This window comes from Pteropus vampyrus, unplaced genomic scaffold (assembly GCF_000151845.1).
Source record: "Pteropus vampyrus isolate Shadow unplaced genomic scaffold, Pvam_2.0 Scaffold14, whole genome shotgun sequence".
NCBI classification, from domain to species: Eukaryota; Metazoa; Chordata; class Mammalia; order Chiroptera; family Pteropodidae; genus Pteropus; species Pteropus vampyrus.
The window spans coordinates 7369199-7374525 of record NW_011888795.1 but is presented as its reverse complement, the minus strand read 5'-3'; the positions used below and the strand labels follow the sequence as shown (position 1 = coordinate 7374525).

Sequence of the window (5327 nt, the reverse complement as noted above, 5' to 3'; positions counted from 1 at the left end):
ATTTCCTTTCCATCTTCCAGGTCTTTCCCATCCACGAAGGCTACTTTGATCTCAGGCTGGATGTGGGCCCCTCTTCCTGCGCTAAGATTCTGAGAACCTTCTTTGCAACAAGAAAACGTTGATGAAGCTGAGCCATAGGCACTGACCTTGTTCCTGAGAACATTGAGGTAACTAGATGGTTCAGGTACTTACTGTCTAGTGAGGAGAAATAAAGTAAATAATGCATTAGGTATCTGGGTCCTTATCTGATTTCTTATGGTATTTAAGACTTAGCATCTTGAGGGAGGGGGTAGTGACAGTTACCTCTGGGCCCTCTGTTCTGAGCTCATAGTTACCAGCATCTTTGTTGAATTGATTGATCTGAATAGATATAGTCAAAAGGAAAGCTCACAGCTCTGCCATTCCCAAGTCACCTACTGGCGAAGGGTTGGAGGGGCAGGTCTCTCCAGGGGCAGGTCTCTCCCTCCTGTGGCCCTCCTTCTTCCCCTTCTAAGTCATGTTCTGTGATTGGGTCAGCATGCCAGACTTGGCACTTTTTGGATGACTTGTGTTGGGCTGTAGGGAGGGAAGCACACTGGCTTTAGAGAAAGACATTCCTGGACAGGATAATTTCATAGGACTTCCCCCAGCCTCAGTGTCCTCTTTGATAAAATGTCGAAACAGTAGACTCAACATTTATGAGAGAGTTCTTTTGGGATCTTTGAGAATTCTCAGCATCCTCCTCATCATTGTGACCAAGATCTCAATTATTGACAATAACCCTAAGGTGAGGTATTTGTTCTCTTGACAGGTGAGGAACTAACTCATGCACATGCTACCAGAGCACATCATTTCCCCATATATGCACTCATGCATAATTGAACCATTTAAATGATTTTTGCCCCTTAGTGATTTCATGAATACAGGGATATAGGCATTTATAAATCTATTAAAAGAAATTCATTATTGAGTATAAACTTGCCTTGGCATGGACTTGCTTTCTTTGGGAGTTGTAGTTCACACCCAGTTATTTCCATCACTTCCTGACACATGGAAGACACAGAACCCTTGCACACTGGGTCACAGCTTGAGGGTGAGCTCTTTCATGCATTAAAGGACTGGCTCCTGCCAGCTTTCTAGTGCATATATGTCATATTTACACCTGAGCTAAATCAGGCTGTTTTATGTCTAGGACCTTTGGAGTTGTCAAATGGTCTCAAATAGTCAAAATCCCAAATGTTGCCTCTGTAAATGCCAGAGATCAACTGCAATAGCAGTAGTCATCTAGCGATGCTGCAGGATTCAGTGGGATAGTACATCAAGTGCCTAGCATATTAAGTGTGCCCTGGTCTTGGAACTTAGTACCATTGGTTTCCATATTAACTAAAACCATTCACTTCTGCAGTTAGGTGGCCATGGTTGTGGCTGAGAGTCACAAGCTGAACAAGATGATTGAATACAGGGATTAAGAGTATGGTCTTTGGATTCATACAGTTCTGAATTCAAGTCTTGGTGCTGCCTCTTAACTAGCAAAAACCCTTTAACCTATTTAAGATTCAGCTTCCTAATCTGCAAAATGGAAATGATAACCATGCCAATCTCTGAGGATCATGGTTAAGATTGTACTAATTATTATATAAACAGGTTTGACACATAGGAAGCACCCAGAAAGAAGTCATGGTGACTTCCCTTTCTTCTCTCTCTGTATAGGGCTCCATGCCCAGTAGGTGCTTCGTGTTCATTGATGATTTTAGTTCAATTCTAAAATTATTTTATTATTTACAAATTAACCACTTCCCATCCTCAACACACAAACCACAAGTTCTGGCAACTGGCACCAGTCTGATTTTGAAAGCCACCTGTATACCTTGTTCTTGGCAGTGCTGAAAAGGAAACAGAGAAGAGATGTTGATGAACTCTATCCCCACAGAGCCCTGTCTGAGTGGAAAATAATATTCTCGCAAAACCTGGAGGAGCATGCAAGAGAGCATTCGTTTAGGCCAGGAGTATGGTGGAAGTCCACACAGATAGAGGAACTCTACACTGGAGAATCTGGAAGCCTCCATCTTGGATTCCTGAAGTGAAAGGAGGAAGTGGTGAGTAGGGAGACTTGGGGGTGAGATTAACTAATGAGTGCTGAGAACTGTGGATCTGGCCCTTAAAGAAAAATACCCCAAACTTTTAACAGTCAATATGCACCATTATGCAAAAAAATAGGTGCAAATATAAATTGGTCTTTGTGTATGTGTCGTGGGGAGGAAAATGAATGTGAAGAATCCTGGAAAACCAGCCCTTGCCTTCTAGGATGGAATGACCTTGGGCTAAGAGTGGAAGTTGGGTGTAAGCCCTCACCTGGGACTGCTCAGAGTGTAGCACACTCTTTCTCCCAAAAGATTAATCATCAGCCACATTGCTGCTTGTGTCCGCTGGTGACTAAAGTCAAGATCACAGTCAGGAGTAAAGAGAGGTGAAAGGTGCACCTCGATGCAAGGGCTCTTAGCTCTCTCTCTGGTAGTACTGATTCTCCATGACCTCATCACACACCTGAATTATTTACATCTCCCCTTTGGGTAGGAGCCCAGAACTGATGAAATTTGGCTTGAAAGACCTGGATTGAATTTGAGGTCCAGCCAGTTTCTTAGTAACTCTGGGCTATCATGAGGCAGCACGCTCCTTGGGTTGTAGAGGAGTCTGTGTTAAATAGGGTCTTAAAATGCTTGAGTCCATGTATTGACTCATCAACCCATGTCTACCCTAGGCTGTACTGGTATTGTCCCCTCCTCTTTTAGGAAAATCCTTGTCCCACTCCCATTCTGCCTAAGGCTACCTCCTGTGAACTTTTACATTCTTCAAGGCTTTATCAATGTTTATTGGTCCAGACCAATTAGATCAGAATCTACTTAGGATAATATTGGGCATCTATATTTTTATAATGCTTCCTATGTGATGTTAATGCCCAGATGATATGGGAAAGTAGTGTTTTAAGTGGCTCCTTTTACCTACCCTACTAGAAGTGGGGTCCATCTCTGAGGACAGACTTAATCAAATTCTTTCCTCTCTACAGTCTCTCCCCTTTTCTCTTTGTATGGTGGCCCATTTGGTCGTGAGCTGGTCCTAGGAAAGAGAACAATTTGCTAAGGTAAGAGAGGTAAACAGTTGTCATCTTGAAGAGGAAGCTCATTTTAATGATTCTGGCATTTAGGAAATGTAAAGAAAACCAGCCCTGACTTCCTCCTGCCCAGACAGGTAAAATCGTTATGGAAGGGAAGGAAAAACAGCCCCTGGCATGATTTCCAGCCCAGGAGTTCCTAAAGCAAATTATGTTCAAGATAGCATTAGCAGACATCCTTGTTCTCACGAAAGATATGGTTAAACTGAGGTTTGAAGAGGGAGATGTAGGTCATTAGACCTTTGTTATCAGAATTAAAGAGAAAATCGTTAATCCTTGGTCTTTCCATAGAACTCTCTCCCTCCTGTGTTGTTGCCATTTGGTCCTCCTTTGCTCTTCAACACGCAAGAACTCTGGGCAGCCTAAATACCCTCCCTACCCGGCTATAACATCTCTGCTGTTCTGTCCGGGGGTGGGGCATCTTTCTGATGTAACTGCTGCTGTGCGCTCAACTGCTTGCTGTGTGCCGAGATAATGGGAGGGAGGCTCGTTTGTATCTGTTTGATCTAGCAGTCAGTAAAATTCTGATTTTACATTGCCATTCTGATTTTTAAGCACTTGAGAACTGATTCTTCCAGATAAGCTTAAAATGCCTCAATTCTGCCTAGTTAGGGGCGGTTTTATTTTAAGTACCCTTTGGTGTTTAGCCCACCAGTAGAACCTGTTTTTTAGAAAGTGAACTGGGATCAGAAAGTTATGATTGTCTTGGGGTAAGTTTCAGGCCATACAAACCAGAATTCCTTGTCCTGAGTCTCCAGAGATCCACCAGACACTTTTAGTTTTTCAAAAAAGCCGTATAAGAGAAGCACATTTATCCCAACAAACCTGTCTAGGCTGAGGAAATCATCAGGTTTCTTTGTGAACTCTTATCATGGTGAACTCTTATCAACTGATGGTGATAACAATGACAATCTCATGCTGGTCAAAACCTCTTATTGGCAGCAATATCTTTGTTCATTTGATAGCAAATAAGAACAAATTCTTAACTTGGCTGACAACATCTTTCAAAACCTGGGGATCATAGCAGGGGTAAACAAATACGAGAGGTAATTGGTGTGGAAGAATTTAGAAACCATTGGCTTTGACTAAATTAGGGGAAACATCTGTTTTTCCACTGTGTAGTGAAATGTTGGGATGAGGAGGGAACTGTGTTGATGATGAAAAATCTATAGCTGAGAATTCTGCTGATATTCTTTGGCCAGTGGAAAGAAATATTTAGGAAGTCTCTATGATGTACCTCTATTAGTTAGGCTAATGCTAGCTTCCATAACAAATAGACCCACTTTTAATTAATCAACTTAGCCCAGAAGTGACACATGTTATTTTTGCTCATATTTTGTTGCTGATAACTAGTCATAAGTTTCCACCCAGGTGCAGGGTGTGTGTGTGTGTGTGTCGGAAAATGTAACCCCTGGCAAGGCTGCCACTTTCATCAACAACTTTATACAGCAGAAAGAGCACATTTTTGGTGGGGCAGCCAGCCATCCTTGACATGAAGAAACAGGAAGAGGATTCATTACAGCATTGAGTGGCAGCTCAGGTGGCACAGCTTAAGAATTCATGACCTTAGAGCAAAGGGAGCCCATTATGGTGGAGGTTTCTGGAATCCAGGACACATGGACTATTTTTTAGCGGTATTATAGTTAGCTGAAATACCCTGTGGGGGCTACAGGGTGTCAAGGTCTTTAAGGACAGAAAGTATAGGTCCTAAGGTACAGATGAGAATGAGGTTTGCACATTAAGACTTACTTAAGAAGATGAGGATCAGGGCAGAGTAAAGAGGGGTTGCTGGGAGGTCCAAGATGGTGATCAGTAACTATAGTTGACCTAGTCAAGCAGCAGGCTCTCAGGAGCTCTTCCAAGGGCCCTGAGTAGAGAGGGACATATGTTAGATAGCATGAGCAGCTTGCAAGTTAGAATAATCTGGTTCACTCCCTAGATTTACCATTTTATAATTACATCTTGAGCAAGTGGCTTAAACCATTGGGGTCTTAGTTTTGTTGTTTACAAAAAAGGATTGTTAATACCCTACCCCATAGATAAGGTGATGGTACGGATTCAGTTTGGTAACATATATAAAACACTAGCACCCAGTAAGAGCTCAGTAAATGGACTCATGGGCCTTTCTCACCTGGATTGTTGCAATAGTTCTTGAAAGTTCTTTTTCTTCTTCTTCTTC

At 42.4% G+C, this 5327-nt stretch overlaps 1 protein-coding gene across 5 annotated transcripts in view; it reads left to right on the top strand.

Moving 5' to 3' along the window:
- The window catches only part of ST6GAL1 (ST6 beta-galactoside alpha-2,6-sialyltransferase 1), a 109974-nt gene that overhangs the window by 64674 nt on the left and 39973 nt on the right, over nt 1-5327 (top strand). For 3 of the 5 annotated variants that reach the window (XM_011381867.2, XM_011381875.2, XM_023525915.1), the window contains one exon: nt 1910-2075. The gene's annotated coding sequence lies outside the window, so the exon portion shown is untranslated. Of the gene's footprint in view, nt 1-23; nt 168-1860; nt 2076-5327 lie in introns of those variants that run through there. The other 2 variants (XM_011381880.2, XM_023525908.1) reach the window with 2 other exon arrangements.